Source organism: Struthio camelus, chromosome 13, assembly GCF_040807025.1.
Source record: "Struthio camelus isolate bStrCam1 chromosome 13, bStrCam1.hap1, whole genome shotgun sequence".
NCBI classification, from domain to species: domain Eukaryota; kingdom Metazoa; phylum Chordata; class Aves; order Struthioniformes; family Struthionidae; genus Struthio; species Struthio camelus.
The window spans coordinates 9,072,778-9,096,161 of NC_090954.1; positions in this window are offsets into that span (position 1 = coordinate 9,072,778).

Consider the following 23,384-nt stretch of genomic DNA (forward strand, 5'->3'; position numbering starts at 1 on the left):
TTTTGCCTTTCTGCAGAACCTCTGGGCAGCAAGAAATGACAAACTCCGCACTGCTGGGCTAAATTCCTCCATCCTCCTTGGGTACTGCACTGAAGGGCAGCTTTGCTTTATTCACAGGGAGGGCTGAATCCCCTTGCTGCTTCCTGCAGCAAGGATGCTATCACTGCCAGATGCAGCAGAAGCAGGCCTGAACAGTGATTGCAGGAAACTTATCCTCTTTTGCTTTTCAGAGACTCCGGAAGGAGGTTGGCAGAGAACTGATTGCTCTGAGTTCTTGACTATGAAAGGGTCTTATCCCTCTGATAACACATCATGTAGTATTTTTTTGTGTTTTCAATAACTTGCATTTTGTAAGTACCAGTAGACGAATCCTTGCCCTATTGGATAAAAAGCATTTAACCCCCTTCCTGCCTGGAGACAAACAGAGAAACTGAGGTGAGGAGGACAAATGAATTTACCATGCATATGGCAACTTGAAATTCAACCCAGCAGAGCAGAATTGGACTGGGAATTTAAGATCTTTCCATAACTCTGACTCCTCATGCATGTTACTCCTGTCTGCATTTATTCTTCCTGGGCTTTTCTTAATGTTGATGGGAATCAGCTCTGATCATAACATATAAAGATTGTGTCTCTATTCCTTTTCCCACCCCAAACATCACTTGTATTTACTTTTATATAGTTCTTCCGAATGAACACGTGACACCACAAAGAGGATTATAGCTGTGGAAGGGGAAATAGGCACCAGTAGCAAACTCCGAAGGGATTAGAAAGAGGAAATATTTTGCTCATGAAGTCTGCTGCAACAGCTTAGGCTACTTAAGGATCTTGGGCACAAAGTCCAAGAGACACCAGAAAATGAAACTGTGAGTCAAAACAGTTTTTTTTTGTCTGCCTTTCAGATCAGCACGAACTGATCAGCATACATCAGTAACCAAAATTGCTCAAAACTGTAACAAAAGTTCTGCACTGCCAGGAGTCAAACAGAGACTGGTTTGGCTAAATCACGAAGGAGCTGAACCTTTGGAGGATGAAGGCCCCACTGCTGATGGCATTATAAAGACTACCTCACACAGAAATCACAATGAATCGTTTTGAAATGTTCTCCCTGTTTTAAGCTGATGATCTCAAATTCATTTTACACTTCATGAAACAGGAGCTTTTTAAAATTATTATTATGTTCTCACCATGTGCAGGTTCCAAAACTACACATCAGGAAGCTAAACGACACATGGACAAACAAACCAAGGGAAGGGGAAGGAGGACAGCAAAGCAGCGGAGCAAATCTGGCAAACTGATTCCACTGATGCTTTTCAGCTACAATAAAAAGTGGCCAAGGAGCCACTACTCCTATCCCAAGTCCATCCAGAAGCAAGTTTACTGTAGATAACTCAAGAGTTTATTTACTTCTGCAGGAAACTGAGGATGATAAGGGGTCATGCCAAGGACATGGAGAAAAGGCAGCACCTAAGGTTTCCAGAGGCACTCCAATACAGAATCACAGAATCACAGAATCGTTTAGGTTGGATGGGACCTCTGGAGATCATCTAGTCCAACCTCCCTGTTCAAGCAGGGTCACCTAGAGCATATTGCCCAGGATCACATCCAGACGGCTTTTGAATATCTCCAGCGAAGGAGACTCCACTACCTCTCTGGGCAACCTGTTCCAATGCCCTGTCACCCTCACAGTGAAGAAGTTTTTTCTCAGGTTCAGATGGAACTTCCTGTGGTTCAGTTTCTGCCCGTTGCCTCTTGTCCTGTCACTGGGCACCACGGAGAAGAGGCTGGCCTCATCCTCTTGACACTCCCCCTTCAGATACTTGTACACATTGATGAGATCGCCTCTCAATCTTCTCTTCTCCAGGCTGAACAGGCCCAGCTCTTGCAGTCTTTCTTCCCAGGAGAAGTGCTCCAGCCCTCTAATCACCTTGGTAGCCCTCCGCCGGACTCTCTCCAGGAGTGCCATGTCTCTCTTGTACTGGGGAGCCCAGAACTGGACACAGTACTCCAACTGAGGCCTCACCAGGGCTGAGGAGAGGGGCAGGATCACCTCCCTCGACCTGCTGGCAACACTCTGCCTAATGCACCCCAGGAGACCATTGGCCTTCTTGGCCACAAGGGCACACTGCTGGCTCATGTTTAACTTGTTGTCCACCAGCACTCCCAGGTCCTTCTCTGCAGAGCTGCTTTCCAGCAGGTCAACCCCCAGCCTGTACTGCTGCATGGGATTATTCCTGCCTAGGTGCAGGACCTTGCACTTGCCTTTGTTGAACTTCATGAGGTTCCTCTCCGCCCAGCTCTCCAGCCTGTCCAGGTCCCTCGGAATGGCAGCACAGCCTTCTGGTGTGTTAGCCTCTCCCCCCAGTTTAGTATCAGCAGCAAACTTGCTGAGGGTGCACTCTGTCCCTTCCTCCAGGTCATTGATGAATATATTGAACGAGACTGGACCCAGGCCTGACCCCTGGGGGACACCGCTAGCCACAGGCCTCCAACTTGACTCTGCGCCATTCACCACAACCCTCTGAGCTCGGCCATCCGGCCAGTTCTCAAGCCACCTCACTGTCCACTCGTCTAGCCCACACTTCCTGAGCTTACCTAGGAGGATGTGATGGGAGACAGTGTCAAAAGCCTTGCTGAAGTCCAAAAAGACAACATCCACTGCTCTGCCCTCATCTACCCAGCCAGTCATTCCGTCATAGAAGGCTACACCTTCGTATGCACATACACCTATGTATGTATGTGTTTGGTTACATAGACACCCACTTTGTTATATGTACATAGATTATTTTGCCCTTTCACAGAAAAACCACCAGCCAATGTCTGTCTAATGGATCTCTAGTACAAGGCTACAGGAAAGGATCACGCTAAAGGGACTAGCTGACCTGTCTTTGAATCAGGAAAGGTAGAGAATATTAGTGCTCAGTGGGGTTTTTAATTGTGGAGGATTATGCTAATATAACTGGACACATATTTTAATAAAAACCATGTATTTCTGTCAAAGGATTAACAGTCTAAGCCCCCACCCGCCTCTCCTTATTATCATTCTTAAGAAAGCTAAGTTTTTTTCTTTCTGTGATGTGTGGGTGCTTTGATTTAAATGAACAGAACTGGGAGGTTATTTGTTCTTTTGGAAAACTCAGAGAACTTAGAGCAAGTAGGTGTGAGCTATTGTCTTCTTCAAGGGATGTCAGCACCATCCTGAGGGGAGCTCAGCATTAGCAACTTTGCTAAGTCTGGGAACCGTCCCAGAAACACTTCAATACCAAAGAAATATATTTACTTCACAGCAATTAAGTTAGTGAATTCAAATCAGAAGTCAATAAACCACTGAAAGGTAAACCATTTATTTAAAAATGCTTGGATACAGGGTGCAAGGGTTTAACATTGGGCTCTCATATGACTCAAGATACTTTAGAATGAGGCATACTGGGCAAAGTTTTGTGCTTCTCTATTTCACTGGTGTTGCTGGAGGTGTAAATCAGAGCGGAATCTGCCCTATAGTCATAAGTAAAGTAAATTAGACTGCTTGAAGGAGCAGCCTGATTAGGCAGTGAAGTGATCACTAGCAACTATTGTCAATGTTGTGTGCTTTGTTCCACTTACAAGGCTAATTATTGTAACAAAGTGGATCACTTTAAATGGAAATTCTGGATGACTCTCAATGCAAATGTTCATGATTTTTTCCTGGATGCATCACAACCACATACAGGAAACAAAGGACAATGGAAATAATCAAAATGCAACTAAATTGAACAAACTATTCAATAGACTTTTGTTAGAGCTCATTAAAAATGGGCATTTGTCCTCATTCTTTATGAGTTCTTTGTCTGAATTCCTCTATCAAACCCTACCATCTCTACATCTTTTTGCAAAACAATATGGTCCACCCAGTGAGTCTACTATACTTTCTGACTTAGGCCCAAGGAACTCAGTCCATCTCCCAGTGGAATCACTGGCTGAACTCCTTCTAATCTCAGTGACATTGTATCGAGCACTAATTCATCACTCAGTCACGTTCTTAACTTGCAACACGTCTGGTCTTATTCAATAGTGCTCTTCAGCGCTGAAGTTGCACTTAAGGTAAAGGTGTGAGTTCACTGCATGTGCAAGTGTCAGCACATAGAACCTAAAGCCTATACTGGCTGGAGTACTCACATGATGGTTGTGCAACATCCTTCTCACGTTTGCATCAACTGAGCAAGTTGCTCAGTGATGTGACAGGTGGGTGTGTGGCAGGAAGAATTTGCATGATTGAGCCAAATGTTGCCCTGCTTTCTTAGTTCATAGATGGCTTTTGAGACAGGAAAAATAAGAATTCTAATAAGGAGAATTAAGGTGATACACTTTTGTAAAAGTTAATCTAAGCATGTGTTAGTTTTCTGTAATGGTCTTCAGTACACTGCAATCCTCACCCATTTACCAACAAATTCCAAGACTATTTATAGTAGTGTCTATGCTTACACAAAACTCTATTTTTCATTTGACTATATATTTCTTAGGCTACTCATTCATTCCTAGAGAGGGAAACCGGTGACAAACACTGTCTTTTCATTTTGAAAACATATGAGAAAGCTCTGGAATCATTCCCTGCCAAGGTAAAATCAGATTCTGACATTCCCCTTCTTCTTCAACCATATTTACTCCTGATTAAAGCTGAAATGATTACTCATGGGATAAACACCTCGGAATAGTTGCAGAAGCGTTACTCAGCAAAAGAAACTTTGGCAAAGTCACATGTGCAGATGTTTTTCCTTTCAGAGAGCACCACACACCTGGTGAGAGTGCTGGGTTCTAACAAGCAGAGCAAGGCAACCACCAAGGACACATTGGCCTTTGATTGGGGTTGAAAGTACACAGACCACACACGCGTGCACATTCCTACAGTTAATTTCTTCAGATTTTAAAATAAGAGCTTCTGGCCTGCTGGCAGTTTTTTTTTATCTGAGAACCAAGGGCAGTCAAAAGGCTTGCAATTAAAGTCTCACCACTGTATGCCCCTGTCAAAAGTTTTTTGTGTGTGCAACAAACACATCTATTGCCATTGCTGCATGAGCTGGGGAACAGGCATCCAGGAGGCCTGATCTCAAATCAAAGCACAGTATAAGTTCATACACGTCTGTTACAAAGAGATGTGTGCAGACATCCAAATTCTATTGCTTTAGATGCTCTGCTATCGCTTTTAGAAGTAATCTGCACATACATACAGAGTTCAATACATCCTCAGTATGTCAGATGTGCTGTAAATGCTCAGCTCAACTGTGCTTGCAAGCTGCATGAAACTTATTGGTCTCATCCTTTTTTAGAACCTGCTAATTTGGTTTGTCTGTGTATATTTGGAAAGGACTGAAAATATAGCTGACTTGGACTACTTCATCCCAGGCAGTTCCTTTCTTATAAAGGGGAAAAACAGGAGGATAACCCATTAAACTATCTTAAACGTACAATGTCAAACACTTTTCCAGTCACCAGTTTAGCCAATGTGTCAGTGATATTTTACTGATCTGAATCTTATGTCAATCCTATAAACCAGGAACCGTTATTGCAATCACCACCATGTCCTGTAAAACCAGCATCAGTGGGATGAGAATCAGACTGGCTGTGCCAATGGGAAAGAAAACAAATGTCTTCAATGAAGAGTAACTTAGACTGAGGTGGCTTTGAGTGATGGTACAAAATGAATGTAACTTCTACACCATGGGCAGAAGTGCATATCAAGCAAAATAACGGCACGAAGGGCAATCACTAAAACGTGTAACTTTTTTCATACTTGACATCTTTGTAAAACCACAGACTTCAATACAGTCACCTAAAGCAACTTAGGATGGAAGGAGAAACATTTTTTTATGACTTGAGAACCAGGAAATGAAAATGCCTGGAAAAAAGAGCCAAGTGGACTAATCCAAGAGAAGTCAAATTCCTTGCCTGTCCTATACCAGCTCATGCGACACTAGTTTCAGTTGTGTCTCTCTTATACACCACCAGATTCCTTAATACTATTTTTTTGTCACAGTGGTGAATTTCTGCTTTTGCCAAATGAGTGGCTTCTGAGCAAACTGGTGGCAAAGAAAGGTAGGGAGAGGTGAGGTTGGAAAAAAAAAAGATTAATATGCTTTTGCTGTAAGGCAAATACTTGCTATTCTCAATCAATCTGCCACCCCTGAAGAAAAGATAAACAATTTGTCCGAGGTAAAAAGTAGCAAGCATTGGGACACAGAGTGATAGAAAAATGTTTTTTTCTTATTTGCGGGAACGTGTTGAGCTGAGTGCCTGTTCTGCCTAATTGAATCAAGGGAGACAAGTTCTACCCCAAATCAATCAATCAATAAATGGAGTTGTTAACTACTGACATTTGGCATAACTTTTGCTCAGAAGGTTTTATGAATATTGTATACTGCTGCCTTCCACTGAAAACAGTCGTACAATTGGGATATTCCTGAAAGTTTCACCAGCGTGGCAGAGGCATCAGTTTCATTTTTGACATGAGTGCAGCTCTGTTAAGTTGACAAAACTGCATGGCCACATGCCTGCCGCAGTTTTGGACCCAGAAGTACATTCTTGATGAGCCTAGTTGGGAAATTGAGTAGCCTAACCAAGCAGATACAGACTGAAGATTTTCTTTGTGAATGTATGGGGAGAGAATGATAATTAAGCCCATGTATTGTAATGGGACACCCCTGCAATGTTCAGTGGCTGCTGTCTAGGCATTGTCAAACCACTTGACTACTGATCTATCACAACAAATACTTCCCTCTTACGAAAATCTCAGTCCGATGAAGGTTAGCACCAACTCTGGAACACACTGAAGTTCATGGCAGCTTGGACCTCATGTCTAATTAAATCTCTCTACTTAGACCAAGTTTGGTGACTGGGGTTCTTCAAGCAGAACATCACAGCAAGCAGTTCAATGCCTCAGTGAGTCATTTTTTCCCTTTCAGCATGCCCCTTTTTCCTGCTCATCATTCTAGCCACCATTTACAGCTCGGTACAGTGATCCTTATCAATATGGTACAGATCTTTCCCACATGTCTTCCAGGCCTCAAGATTTGTTACATCCGTATAGGGCACCTTTAACACCTCAGTCCTACAAACTACATGGTGAGCTAGTAGATCTATCCCGATGCTTCTTTCAAGAAAGCAAGAGTTCATGTGACCAGCTGCTGCTCTCTGACTATAACTTTCATGGTCCTCTAGACTTCTTAGTAGGACATTCAAAAGACTAAAACTACACAGAGCTCAATGTAAACTCCTCCCATACAATCCCCATGCAATGATACTCACTCCTGGACCCCATCAGTGAGCAGGAACACCACAAAATACAAATATCATCACGAGTATCATCACCATTGCACTGGGTGACTATCAAAGTAGCCATAACCTCAGGCAAATCCCTCTGGGATACATGCTTATATTGTTGATGAAGCTAATTAACTTATGTATTTTAACAGTGATCCAAATAGCACTTCCTGCTCATGCCACTGACTCGGTAGCACAGTGAAGCTTGTTTTGTCACAGACTGTTCTGTCATGATCTGCAAGGGTGCTTACTACGTGCGAGCAAAAGGTCACAGATATCCCAGTTGCATGACCAAGGAGAAACAAACAGCAAGCGCTATTATTTAACTGGGCAAGGTGGGGGTGGACAGCATCACACAGTTGAGAACACTAGCAGCAGGCTGAAGAAGGAAACGGGTGGACAGGTGAGCCCTGGGGTGGAAACCTGCCGTCTTCTTGCTTAATCTTAAGACTTTACATCCTTTTCAGTCAACACGCAGGAGACTAGGCTCAGCCATTTCAGAAAGCTAATTATTCTGGAAGGCGCCTCTCCATTCATTTGACAAAAAGCCTGTGATGAACATTGAGGGTAATTATCACTTGCTCTGTGCCCTTAAATGTCTCTCACAAATGTCAGCCCTGTCAGATGAGGTGTTGAGAATTCCCGTTTCAAAATGCATTGGGAAAGCAGCAACCATTTTCACGTCTGCTAGAATAGTGTATATTAATGCATTTCATTTGTGCAGGGGTATTTTTAGGTTTCAGAATTATGTAAATTGTTCTCCAAATCACACACAGCCCTGAGACAGCAGCTAGTAGCAGTTGCAGCTGTCAGTGTCATATGGTATTGAGTACCCCAGCAAGTTGCAGGAGAGAGTGTGGAAATGGTTCTGGGCATCTCCACAGCCCCAAAATATCTGTTAATGGATAGGCAAATCGCATACAAAGCTGATGGGCCAGATATAAGAAGAGCGGCAAAAGTGAAAATGGGCCTCTCCACTAATAGCTTCCATGGGGCTTCTCACTGGTGGTTATTAGACTTGTTTTTTCTCTGCGACTCAGGTTGTATTGGATGCCATTACCAATACAAACTAGAATGGACAGTTTTATTATCAAGGTCAACAGTGAAATACTTCCAGGCATCAATCCTCCACTCCTAATGGAAAACAACACAAAATAAATTAGCTGACCACTTAACCAGTAGGTAGACAGACAGAAGGAGGACGGGACAGAATGGCAGGTTTATTTCCTCTGTTTGTTTTTTAGGAGGCAAACCTTTGGAAAGTATAAATCTGTCTGTCCAGCAGACAGTGCTCTGGGACCATAAACGCTAAGTGTATTGTTGCATAATTTTTCTGAGAAATCTGTCTGAGATGGCTTTTTTATGGGACTGACAGAGAGTGCACTCTTGCACAAAGTGGCCTCCTGGCCAGTACTTTGCCTCCAAAGCTGATATTCTGGTATGTGACTGTATCACAGCCATTAATGCGATTCTGTCCCACTCCATTACTTGGAGCTGGAAGCAGGGATGTGGCTATGGTTCCTCATTACTGACTTGCCCAAATGCACCCAGGGAGTCTGTAGCTGAACTGAGCAGAGAAGCCAGGTCTCCTGGATGCCAGTCTAGTGTTTTAAAGAGTTGATGATGAAGGGGGAAGATGTTTGCCATTCGCCACACTTCCCCGCTTGCAAAAATTTAGTTGCTGTTTTACCCTGGTGGTAATTGCTCTGTTTTCTAACTACATAACTCATCTTTTACCTGGCTGGCTTTTATAGAAGAAAACCACAAAGAAAGAAAGAACAGATGCAAGTCCCTGCTAGAAGATTAACATTAAAGGTGGTTTCTGGTGGAGGTTTAATTCCACAGAGCTCAGATGTATGTTTCCTTGTATTCCCTTTTCTAGAGGAAAAAAAAAAAAGAGCTGGCTTTCATTATTAAAAGAGGTTGGCTGTGTGGTAAGTTCACATGAAGCCTTTCACTTGCAGAGAGCTGGGGCCAGAGCCCAGCTCTTGTAACAAAGTGGCACACTCTTCGGTCTTACCCTTGCTCTTCTCCTTGACTACTCGACTAATGATCACTAGACTTCACAGGACTCCTGAGTTCAAGGACCACATTAAGCAGGCGGTGAGTTCGATTAGGGCTGAAATGCACTCACAGCACACGGAAGAAATAGCTGGAGCACTGAAGGGCAAGAGAAGCTGTATGAAAGCGCCGTAGTGACACCTCAAGAGCTTAGCAGGATTGTTAGCTGCTAGCTGAAGAGCTTTGCAGCGGCATGCACATCCCTTACTCATGATTTTCATCTCATCACATCACAGTACAGGGCTAATTCACATTGTTATCCAGCTCTTAGTCATGAGCAACAAAAATCAGTCACCATCTTTTCTTCCTCTTTACAAGGAGAAAAACAGAAAATCCAGCAGTGAAAAACAGATAATAGAAGAGAAATGGATGTAAATCAACAGGAAATATTTTAAGGCTGCGGAGAGAGTACTGTAACTGGGTAAATATGGGCTAGAGGGTCAGCAGCAGTAGATGTTAGGAATGAATGGGATAGAAATGCAATGGTTCAGAAGGGATAGGCAGGTTGTCACGATAAGTCTTGCAGATCATCTACTAAATTCTGTTTACAGTGTAAACATTTTGTTCAAGGGCTGCTAAAAAGATTTAAGAGACCTGAGTAAAAACGTTCTCTGCTCTATAAAATGCTACTGCTTTGCCTTTCTTGTCTGGATAGCAGAATAAATGAGAGGTACAAAAACACTGTTACAACTAACACTGCACATCATTTTTCAGTTGTTGAAACTTTCAACTGATCTATATATCTCTCTTCTTTGTGATGAAGAGAAATTAAAAGAAGGGAAGATAACATTTGGAAGGGTCCTGAAGTGCTCTGACAAAGGGGCAGAATTTGGGATCTGCTTGCCTGGTTCTGTGGTTTAATTGTATGAAGATGCCTAAATGTATCATGTGGTTGCATAGCTCATTAGCAAAATTAATTCACTGTGCTCTACTCATTTCTTAAAATCTTGACATACAGCCATGGAGCGTTTTGCATCTGAAGCTATTTGAAAATAAAACCACTCATGAAACACTTTTTTCTGGTTGATTTTAGTAGAATATAAATTGGATGTTTATGAAAACCACAGAGTTTTTTTCAATGCGGGATTCTTCACATAACTTCACATAACTCCCTTCATGCTGAACAGGTAAAAAATATTAAAAAGAGTAAGGACTGCGAGGTAAAACAGGTAGCCTTTTTACCTTAAACTTTAGTTCAAAGTTTTGTGTGATAAATGATTTTCATGTGATTTGGGCAGAGAAGTAAGATCACCCAGTTGGTGAAGGTGAACAGAAGTGTGAAGCCCTGCTTTCCCCTATTCGTTTTGTAATGAGGTTCAAGTCAGAAAAGGACCTACCAAGGTGCTTATCCTCTCCTGAAATGGAAGATTTGGTACCCAGCTGGAAGGAAGATTCCTGAAAACCACAGGTGGATCTAGCCTTTCCATTCTCAAGGCCTGAGTGGGCAAATCATGTTGCCGTCATATCTTGTGGGATTGGAAAGTTAGATTCTTCTAATCAATCTGTGCAAAAAATAAGAAACTCCTGCATAAAAATCTGGGGATAAGTGCAAGGTTTTGTTATAGCTACGAAAAATAACAAGAATAAAGATGGAGATTAATAAAACATCCCCTGCTATGCTAAGCAGAAATCCAATCACAGCAGTTCAGAAGACTCCTTACATCAATCAAAGTGGCTCTTTCCCTGTTTGCAGTCTAAGATTTGGGTCAAATGTTTCATTGCCAGGGGCCACTTTTCAAATTGGAAGCCCAAGTTCATCCAGTCATGCCTGCGACAAAAGCAGGCACCGAGCACTCATGTATGGTGTTACATGAACATAGTGTTTTGCGATGGAATATTCTAAACTCTTAATTGATTGAGATCTGACTCTATGAAATGCAACAGTCACTGCTGCTCCAAAGCCATTAATGGGCTCTTATGTAAGACCCTTCTCCTGTGCTTAATTAGCTATTTGTGTGGGCATTTATTTATCTACAGACATGAAGACAGAGCCAGACTCTCAGCTGACATAAATGAATCCAACGCACTTTTTACTATCAGTAGAAGACCAAGCCCAGAAGTCAAGTATGCAGATAGCAAACTTATGGTTATGGGTGGTTCTCAGCCATTTGCTGTTATTTTTCTGCTCTGTACAGTTTTGTGATCTAATTGCTTTTTCAGACACTGGTGTTTTAGGGATATTTCTTTTTTCCTTCTAATAACCCAAATTGCTCCAGGAAGAGTCAGTTGTCATGACTCCCTGCTTTTAAGGCTGCTGCTGCTGCTGCTGCTGTCACTCGACAATAAGAGGAACAGAGGACCAAAGGAGACGGAAGAAAAAAAACCTCTAATTATAGTCCAGACTACAGTTATCTCTCTAAGGTAGAAGGGAATGTAAATTATCATTCCAGGATACAAAATCAAATAGAATTACTTATCTCCTGAAATCCCTGCTGATCTGGCCACCACACAGTTAAGCAACATGCTGCCTCATTATTCCAATGACATACTGCTGCAGGAAAAGAAACTCCCAGGCAGCACAATAAACCAGCAAAAATAAAGGAGATGATGGCTTCTCAATTTTCCTCCACTCTTTCCCAAGTAGATTTTTGTATTTCCCTTTCAAATTAAAACATTTCTGTGGCACTTTTCCCCTGGATCCTGTACAAGCCTGCTCTAGGGAGAAATGTGAGCAGATGACCTTTGGAACAGCGGACAGTGAAGAAACTAGAATATGGTCTGACTGCAGTAAGGATAGCCTGCATCAGGATTGCTGTTTCCTTCATTAGGTCATTTTCTGGACAGATCTGGAGACTTCCAGTTCTCTTGCTGTCTACTAGTTACAGAAATCTCTTTAATTTTGACTCCTTCTACCAATCTTTCCTTTGCTTGCTCTCTCTTTACTGTACAGAAAAGGAAGGTCAGTATTGCACGTTCACATGATGGAATAAATTCATTGCTCATCGAAGTCTATCACTACATTATCAGAAAGCTCAATTTATAATGGTGTTTGGTTATCTGAAGGAATAGATAAGTACCTCTGAGGATATTCAGAACGACCATATGCTCCTCATGTCTCTTTAAGCCAATGGGGAATTAGGAACAACTGAAAGGACTAGGACACTCCAGCCTGGAAAAAAACAAATGAAGAATGAAACACTAAGTGGGGTCTGGAGAAGGTGAACAAGGAACGTACATTAACCAGAAAATGTGCCTCTGCCTTACTAATGCTTGCTGCTGGGGGTACAAGCTCTGGTGGACCCTAAGGCAAAGCCTGACATCAGGGTAGCCTGGCGTGAGGGAGAGAAACCCATGGCCACTCATGACAGGGCTTGGAGGGAAAGCACTCTCCAGGAAAGCTGTGATTTAGACCTTATTGAAAGCATTAGCAAGTGGTTGGAAAAATCAGAAGACAGCACACACTGCAATGGATTTCGTGACATTTCTATTGCAGGGTTTAGAACAAGGCACCAAAGGATTCAGTGTAACATAAACTGTAAACATGAAATACAGCAGGGGAGCTGCAGCCTCCAAACAGAAAACAACCCTCCCTATGAGTATTCAGTTGCGCCTTCAAACCCACAGAAAATAAATCTCTTCTTCAGCTGTGGCTTACAAATTCAAGGAGAGATTAGGGAGTTTGCACTCCGGGTTATTCTCAGCATCTCTTGTGGAAGTAGGTTAACACATGCTTGCAGGCTGACATTTCTATACCAACGTACAGCACTGCAGCCCTGCCTGTCTCCTCAAGCAACCAGCCAAAGCAGAATGCTTAACAAACCACCCGCTGCAGAGGGTGCATAGCCCGCACAGGGACCAGCGCTTTGAGGGCACCTCCTCCCTGCACTGCTCTGCACCCTCCCTGCCCTGCTTATTATTAGTGATGGCAGCAATTTGCATGAATTAAGCCCAGCATATTTACCTCATAGTTCTCCATTTGCTTGCATTGCTGCTTTTTTAAGGGAGCAGGTGCAAGGGACTTAGTAGGAGAAAAGCATTCTTCTTTCACCCTTTAGAGAATCTTTTGAAGTTTCCATTCAAAGCAAAGAAGAAAAGACAAGACCTCGTGAAAAAAATTCATCCGAGTAGACGGTAATAAATACAGTTTTTTTTTCCCCACATTGCAAAAAAAAATTCTGCGGACTGCTCCTGGGGCACCTCTAGTCATCTGCGAAGAAAGGATTCGCTGCCCTTACTCATGCAAGGAAGATGCTCTGAGTAGCGAGATTGTTCCGGGTTGGCCTGTGAGACACACATATTTACACGTATAAGTGAATTAAGCAAACATAAGCCTGCCCTTGGCACCACACAGTCCTGTACCTCTACCAGCTGTGAGCTTATGAGTTTGGAATGATTATACATATGTATACACATGTATTCATGGTCACATTTACAAATACATATGTGCTTTTACAAAACAAAATTGCTAGAGAAAATAATAATAATAATGAAGAATATCTAACCATGACATAACCCTGGCTTACCTACGTTTCTCCTCGATTTCTTGCCTCCTCCTTTACTGCATAATACAATCTTTCTGAAAAACATTAACTGTTCTTCAGGTGTCTCTCAGCATTTTAAACACTACATGTCTGTAATATATTCTGAAAGGGCTGTTTTCTTCAGAGCAGATTTACAGAGGAAAACCTTACAGAACCGGATGTCCCATTTTTTTCTTCTATCAGTTTCCTTCTGTTTCCAACTGGCACCTCAAAGAAAACTTAAGAATTAAATTAATTAGTTTCTAGTAATGGGGATTATCACTTTATCTGTGTAATAGAATTCTATTTATGCAAATGAAATCCAGCTCCAAAACTTCTCGGCTGCAGCTTGGATAGTTGTAGCAGAGCTTGAGGGGCAAAAATGGTCACTGGTGCTCTCCCCATTGGAGGGACTGAGACACAAATAAGCTCCTTGGGGTGGCCTTGACTCATAAACTGTCCATTCAGCTACAGGTGTCAGGCAATCACATTGTATCCAGAAACACTTTAACCCAAAGAGGATGTACTAAAGAACTGATGCTGTGGAACAATATATGTTTCCATGGAAACTTTCCTGCCACTTGCAATGGAAGATAGAAACGCTGTTTCCTTCCCACTACTAGGCAAACTCTCTATGGAGTTCATGGGGGCTGACGCATCTTGTGTTATCTCACAAGATGGAGCAGCCATGGTAAAAGAGCTAGTGTTTCTGATAGAAACTACGACATGAAAAACCATGTGTGACCCCTCCAAGGAAAATACGAAAACCACCCATATCAATACAAAGCAGATGCTACTTTGGGGACCTGAGAGGGAGAAGATTGGCTTCTGGTGGTAATTAACTTATGTCTCACAACAAATACAGGCCAAGCAGAGCTTCACCAGGACCTCACTTATTTTTGCACATCCCGTGATCTTCCTTTACCAGGAGCAAAACTACAATTTGAAGCATTTGTAGTAACGTATGGATATAAAGCTGCTAAGTTGCTTGGAGCACTGTTTCACTGCTCCCACATCAAAGTATTTGAGCATGAGTGCTACCATGTCACCATCTTAGCAGGAGAACCCCATACAGTGAGATCACCTTTCTTTGGGCTCATATTGTTATGTGGCTTCTTATTCCTTGTAGCTTTGTGTTTAAGATCACACTAAGCAGTATAAGGGTGTATGTTCATGTGTGCATGTGTATGACAAGATGCACATGAACATGCAACACCATTAAAAAAGGAGAAAAAGAAAGAGAAAGACAAAACCATCCAGAGAACAGGAGTGTTTACGCTAAGACCTCCTTTTGAAAGGTTAGATTCAGTCCCACCCCATTACATTACAGAGCAAGGTCATAAGCTCCTAAATCTCTGGGAAACTCCAGATGCTGTTGAAGAGGAGGAGAGTGCAAGGAAGGAGCTAACAGACCCAAGCAGAGGGGTGTGAGTGAAACCTAAGACCCTTATGAATGGAGACTAGAAAACTTCAAGGGGAGAGGATCGTTTTCAGTGCAAAGGGCTATTAGAGCTGTGCCAGAATGAAATGAGAGGGACATTTGCACATACATGCAGCTTACAGGCACAGCAGAAAGCAAGGAAGAACTTTCTGCCTCACAAAGAGTACAAGATGTTGAAAGTCCCTGGCAGGTAATTCTACACATTCTTATACCTCACTAGCACATTTCCAACACAGACAATAGTCTGGTTTTCAAAGGCAAGTTTAAACTAAAATCCCCAACTCCACGCAATTAAGTGCACTAAGACATACAGGTAACCCTGCTGGCTATTGAACACTAGGTTTTAAAGAGCAACAGTCTTAAAATAAGCCAGCCTTCATTCAACTAGAGCGACAAAAGCATTATCAGAGGGACTGCTGAACCACTCCTTTCCTGCTACTGAACCTCCTGTGAATAACACATCTGCAATCTGGCAGTAGGGCATGTTATCATATTTCATGTCTTGGTGACAGAAATAAGTCCACTTACTCAGACAATTTCTTACTTATTCCATGCTGCTAGAACAGTTAATTTTAAAGATGATTGTAATTTCTCTATATGTCATCATATATTTATGCACATTAACCCTGTGCTAAATTCCAAGGGCTAGAAAGAACCACTTGAATCGTGCTAATTAAGATGAATTACTAGGATGCTTTGAAGAACCCTGGGAAATGCATTTTGCGGGATACCACAATAACAAAAACAAAGCTCAACTCCATCATGCATATTAGCTTTCTTACTTCAACCTTTTATTTTCCTTGGTCTTTTCTGGTTTCCAAAAATCTCTTCCCTTCTCTCAGGGATGCAATTTAAATTAATTCCCCCAGCAAGACCTCAGAGCAAGTACATCCTTGCTAGAAACTGCCATTCAGGAAAAGTGAATGGACCAAATTCATCCCCAGGAGTAATGCTTAGGTTCTATACAGTTATGTCATGATGAATATAGCCCAGGTTTGGGAGATGTATGCTCCTTAAACGTTCTGTCCTCTGTGCTTCACTGGCATCACAAGTAGACTAAAAAGAGGAAGGAACCAGCCCACTGAGATGAAGACAAAGACAACCCCCCCCACTGACAGATTTGTTTCAGCTGGCTTCTTCATGACCTCTCTGTGAGGCAAACTGGTGATGGGAAAAAGACAAGAATATAAGACTAGTGCAATGCCACAAGAAGTGAGGCACTTAAATCATGTACAATTCATTGCCTGAGCATTTAGAAGATGCTTCACGACCCTACAGGCCCAGTTGCTGTAGTTCAAGGATACATCAAAAATTCAAATAACTCCATATTTGCACCTGCAATACATAAGGGCCTTAAACTGGTGGATGTTTCCAGTAACGAGGTGGTAACCCTAAGATATTAGAAATACACATGGAGGCAGGCTGCACATCAGTTCCATCTCTTTGTGCTATTAAAGCCAAAGGAAATATCCTCCCTCCCCCTCCAACCTATCTGAGCAGCCCTATACTCAAAAAAATCCTAAACGAGTGGAAAGGAGAGGAGAGGAAAACAAGTAAGCAACATGAAGGAGAGACCTTTCTAAGATTTACAGAGGGAACTACGAACAGAATGACTTAAAGGAAATAAAGAGACTCTGTAAGGAATCAGTACGAGAGTATCTGTACTATGCTGAGCGTGTAATAGAAATTAATTTTCTCCTGGAAAAGGGCTTTGTAATGAGACCTATATGTCACCTTGTTCCATTTGCCACATAATCGCACTTGAAGTTGCTGCTCTGGAAGTGAACTCTTCCCAGTGCCTCTTTTTCTCAAAAGAATAGAGAAACATCAATAAATTCTCATCAGAAAGAACATAATGGATGCTGACTGCTCCCTAAAAGCCATTTTTGAGTTTTTCTTTTCTGAGCAGAAGCTAAACACTGTCTACTGATATTCATTAAGCAGTCAGCATCCTCCTCTGAAGCTGACGTCAGTCTGTAGCCTAGGACCTGCAATTATCATCCCTTACCATTGAAGTGGATGGCTGCTTAGTTACAGCACGATGTGAAGTCTGAAAGGACTGGGCTGACACCAGCTGCCCTTCCTCAAAAAGTTTAAAGTAGGAGGTGAAAAATGAGAACTAGTCAAATCTAATAATTTTTGACCTCAGGAAAACTTTTACTGGACCGTGTGATTCCCCTCCTCCTCCCAACTATATGCATCTCTTCCTTGCTTGCAGGAAGGAAAATGAGTAATACAGTCAATTTAAAGTCACTTCAGATAAGCATCTGAACTTCTGGATCCTTATCTGAACTCTAGACCTTCAGAGTATTTCAAAGCCATGCCCATGAACACAGAATGAACAAAGCAAAGCTTTTCCTCCGGCTTTGTAGATCACCAGGAAAATCCCCAGGAAGACTTCTCTGTAGTGACAAACAATGTTGGGGTTGGAAGGGAGTTGCCAGGACAGATCTGGTAGGGAAATGACAAATAAGACAAAGTGGGCTGATAGGGAAGCTAAGCCAGTTTTTGCACTGGGAGAGGAAGGGAGAACACTCAGTATCGGAGCCCAAAACATTGCAGACAGCAACAACCGTTCTCTGCTGTTAGCTATGCTGGACCCCAGCTGGATCTGTGAACCTGGCTAGACTCACATATTTTTGAGATGTCAGAGCAAAGCAAAGGTCAAGGTGCAAGGGGAAATTTGGCTGCGATCCAGTGAGGTGCAGAGAAACAATAAGGCCACCCAAAAGCAGCTGGAGGACTATTATTAACACCCTAAAACCTTCACTCTGTTGAGTTGCTGATGTTTATTTGCTTTTTCATCCAATGCTACGCAAATCTCCACTGGTCCCTAAAATGTGTCTGTCGAGACACACACACCTTCAGAGGGCTACAGTGAGGTGATTGCCCAGGTCATGCAGTAGGGCTAGAAATCCCAAGAGCTCCTCATTGCAGGTAACAGGCAGGTTGGTGAATGTGGCAGTGCTGAGTCAGAACACCAGGGGACAGGTGATGCTGGAGAAGGGACAGAGAGAGGACTTTGAAGGCAACTGTGTGTATATATACGCCAAGGTTTCTGCCATCATGTAACCAGTGCCAGGAATCCGAATCGTTTTTGGCACAGGATAAAAATTCTACCCACCATTTGTATGCGGATGGAATTCAGCCTAGCCTGTTAAACGTGCAAGTTGCATGCAAAACAGCTCATAGGATGTAGCTTTGAAAGATGACGAAAGATATTGTTTTATAACTGCCTGGGGGGTATGCTTTGCATGTATGTTAAATCAGAGGCAGATGATGACTTTTACCTTGCACCTTGCGTTATGTCACCCATTCTTCTTTTGTGACATATCCCACTAACGACTCACATTTGTTTGATGAATATCTAAACTCTATCAGACGTTCCTACTCTTGTTCTTTTTGAGCCATCTTACTATCACTTGGTTGCTATTAACTTCAATACATAATAGCCTGATATTTGTATTCATTGCACTGAGCCATTCATCATGTATACTTTTTTTTTCTTTGTTTTGAGACAAGTACAATTATCCAACTGCCGTAAGGACTTCATTACCTACCTACTTTACATTTTTCACTGTTAGGTAAGCATATGTTTACAACACGCAGTATTGCTTAGTGCAGTGGGGTGGCGTCTTCTGTTTTCTCTGGATGCTCTTTCAGTGAACCCCACAAACTGCAGTAAGAGTATCAGAAAGCGATGGAACTTACATAGTAGAAATGAGCAAAACTGGTGATTTGCACCCACAGAGAAACTGAGACCCAATTTTTAAGTTGTTCAAATACTTAGTGCTGCAGATACATGCTTGCTAGGATGATCAAAGATACCTGAGCAATGAAGGTGCCAAAGGATGTCTAATACATTTAAGAATTCTCTCTGGACATCTTACTGATGGTCCACAGTTTGAGTATATTGTGTCAGACAGAGCCCCAGTGTTTTATACTCAGTAAAGATGACATGAATCACTTCATTCTCCATTGAAATTCAGTATCTGCTGGAGAGAAGGCAGGATATAGATTTTCCTTCAGAGCATTTCATGAAAAGAAATAAAGAACTCTACAAACTGTTGAAATTACAGGTGGAACGTAGCAACAAAGAATGCAGGCCGACTAGGATATCTTCAACGCTGGGGCCATGCTATGGGAGACTTAATGACCCTGCTTTGACAGGACCTTACTTGCACAAGCGAACACAAGGAGGTGGAAGGGCGCAAGGAGACGCTGACATCCTGGTACCGTCAGAACCGTCAGAGCACTTTTTATCCAGATCAGTCCGAGCGCTGAAATTAGTTAGATTAGGGATGAGTCATCCTTTCACATCCTGTTGAGCTTCAGGAGGTCATTTAATTAACAACGCAGTGACAGAAAGGTCTCGCGGCTGGGATCACTTGTGTGCTAAACAGTGGTCACTCAGAGCGCAGTCACGTGGAGGCTCACCTTGGTAACCAGCAGGCCCAGGAAGTCTCGCTCCTGCGCGTCCCACCTCTGCAAGACACTGCTTCTTACAAGACCACAATGCTGAAAATGATCTGAGAAAGAATAATTTCTTCTTTTCCTTGGCAGGTTATTTTTAGCCTAGATCAGGTCAGTGACCTGTTTCACAGCACAGCCCCATGTAAGACTGTGCTGGCAAATGCAAGGCAATGGTAAGCTGCAGTGCAGAAGTGGGAACAGGTAAGTGTTTTGTTGAATAAGATCCTCATTTTCTGCATACAGGTATTTTCCCTTCTCTTAGACATGGGCCATTTCCACGTCTACTGAGAGAAAGCTTGGCACAGTGAAAAGCTCTGGGAACATGACAACCAGGTAGGGTTAATTCAGGTGTTCAGACTGCTCATCTGAATCTGAGGTGGGTACATGACTAGGCTTCCTGGAATGATTTATGCTGCTTCAGAGGGTATTCTGTGGAGACACGATGTATAATTGACTATGAGGAGGCTGAATTCAGTGTTTTGTAAAGAGATCTCCTGTGTTACAACTTGTATTGTGCTTGAACACTGCTAAGGCATCTGAAAATAGTTCGGGGAGTTGGGGAACGACTGTGTCTGTCAATTCCTGAAAAGTTGAGTCATGTACTAGATCCAATCTCTAACTCACATCAACAGTCTAAACAGATGAATTAGTCTAAGCTGATACCGAGCAGTTCATGACTGGGCATCCAACCTGAGGATAATGCCCTCATGAAAACAGAGACTTTCATACAATTGCTTACTCTTGTATTTCTTGCACAGATCCCAATGTGGCATAGCCTCCTTTGCAGGCTGCATTACACACAAATAGCCTGCAAAGGGAAGAGATGGAGCAGCTTGCAGTGATGTGCAGTGTCATATGATCACAGAAACAGCAGTCAGGGAGAAGATCATCCCTGAAGGGCTGTGCTGTCTTCCCCAATTTACCCCAACCGCTCACCAGGCCACAGATATAGGCAAGTACTTGACTATTTCTTATGGCCTTGCAAGTGAGCTGGAGGGCATGCTGAAGACTGATCTGCTAGTCTTGCAAGGGTCAGCTCTCCAGTCACAGTGCATCAGCAGTTTAGCAGCCAATAGTTAAACCTCTCAGTAGATGAAAAAAAGGAAAGAGCACTAAGAAGAATACTCCAGAGCTGCTTTCAGGAGACCTGTTACACTCATCAGACAAGAATCCCAACAACGCTGTTACACAAAAAAATTTTAAACAGGGAAGCTGCAAAAATGGGAACTGGTTTCTCTTCCTGTACGATGCTTTTTTTTCACCCCAGAAGCCTGCTGCAATCTACTGAGAAAGAGAAGGCTGAGCTCTGTAAAAGCTTTTATTCCGTTCCGTGGCATCTAAGAAATGCCACAAATTATTTCCAATGTGCATGGAAGCAAAGAAAACAAGCAGTTGACTGCAGATCCAGGAGGTAAGATAAGAGGCTCAAGATCTGCTCATGACAAAACTCTTCAGATGAAATAATCAGGGTCTTTGTATGTTCCAGCAATAATCAGGGTCTTTGTATGTTCCAGCAAGACCAGTACAGTATTTACAGTGCAGGTGACTGGGCATCCAGGGATGCCAATGTAATAGCTCGAGGAGTCAAGCCAACCAGAAAGGAGCTTTGAAGACAAACTGGTGACACTTGCAAATGGCCTGTCCATCTTCCCAGTGGCCTTCTGTTGGTGATAAAACTGAACAGAAATGCCTAAGCCATATTATCTGTGAGGGTCAGGCCTCCCGGTGATCTTCTGTATCCTAGGGAGGTCTTTCCTGTATTGCCCTAAAGCTCAAGGTTTTCAGATTTTAGAGCTTCTCTCTTGTTACTGTAGTTCATGAACACACTGAAGTTGTTCTAATCTTTCAATTGCAATCCTCCCCTCAGTTATCCTTCCACTTATGGCTTTCTCCATTTCTATTCTTATTCTGATTGCTTTTTTATCCCTCCAGCTTCAGAACAGTTTGTAGATTTTTTTTTTTATTTGATCAGCATCTTCCTATTCTATATATGTGCTTGCAAACAGAGACACCTGCATACACAACCCCCTATACACTCTGACTCAATCTTTGTTTTGCTTTCTGTGTTCATTTGACACTTTCATTTGCCTCTCACCCTTGTTCAGTCCAATTTCATTTATCCTCTTTATTGTTGGAGAGGTAATTTTGTTGCTCTTTTAGTATCTGACTCCTATCTATTCAGTATCTCAGACTCTCCCATCTCTAAAAGGCTTGTTTATGTTCTCCACTTTATTCCTTCTTTCTCCCTCTCTGTGACAGAAGTACAGTGGCTTTCCCAGTTCATTATATTCCTCCCCATTCTGTACTATTTCGTGTTCCTGAGGGCACACCACATCGCTGTCCTTTGCGAAAACAAGCACAGAACAGCTTGTCCTAATAACACATTAGAAGTTCCATGCAAATGGTCACTCTGTTGGTATTTACACTGATTTATCTACGCCTTTATATCATGCTTACCACTAGGATGGAAGACAGGACACCGAGCTGCAATACTTGCACTGCCATTGCATTCACTTCCAGTTCTTGCAGGACACAAGAGCAGTTGATATTAAAATGGCCCATTCGCTTACACTTGCTACTCAGCTGCATAGCAACTGCAGACTACCTTTTGCAGACTTATTGAACTATTTTTAGTTCAATTACCCTGCAGTCTGAGTCAGGGGAACATGCAAGTCTGAGCTACTTTTTACGCAGTATGTGCAAATGAACCTCATTGCGTGTGCTCATCCTGACCCAAACAGCATATAGCTTTTCCCAGGAAATTATTTTAGTTTCTGAGAGATACAATTTTGTATGATATTTGTGTCCGACAGTTTTTCAGGCTAGTTTAGTTCCTATCTTGCTTTCACAACCAAAGTTGTATCGTCTACATGTCTTTGTCACCAACTTTAGTGACAGAAGATACCTGCAGGCTGATTCACCAGCTTGAAAAATGGCTTGTAGCAGTGGAAGGACAGGCCTCCAAGGATGATTTCACCATAGGATAGTAAAGTAAATCTTCAACAAGAAAGAGGGAAGGACAGCAAGAGGGCTTGTTTATCATCTTTAGGGGCTGAAGTGAGATAAACCTTTTCTCAAACTCTCCAGTAGGAACCTCAGGTGTGGTTAAGGGGAGGTCTGGGAGCAAAGCTGCGATAGCTTCTCAACACTTTCAAGAATGGGAACTGCTTCTCTTCACTGCATGGCTACACTGAAAAGACAACATGTATGTGTGCACATGTATTTATGTTTAAATTATTCACCATGTTCTTATATCAGTGAGCATAAGGGGATTTAAGCTGACATCTTAGGATAGGTAGCATCCAGATTCTGTGTCATCAAACTAGCCTCCTTTCCAGATTTGTGAAGTAAACGCTTGCTTGCTAACTTCAGTGATTGCCATCATGGTTAACGTAAAACTTCAGCAGGATGAAATAAGCACGTAGAGTACCTTAGAGATACGAAAGAGACTGACAGAAATATTTACACATAATTTTGATTTGTGAAGCATTTGCATGAGTATACTAGAACATAAAGACATCAAGGAAACCCAGAACTGATTTGGAAACACCTGTGTGCCAATATTAATTCTCAGCTCACGTGAATGGCTTGCACTGAAGGTCTTTTCCCATACTGAACTGTGAACTAGAAACCTGAAGCATCCATTCCTGGTGGAC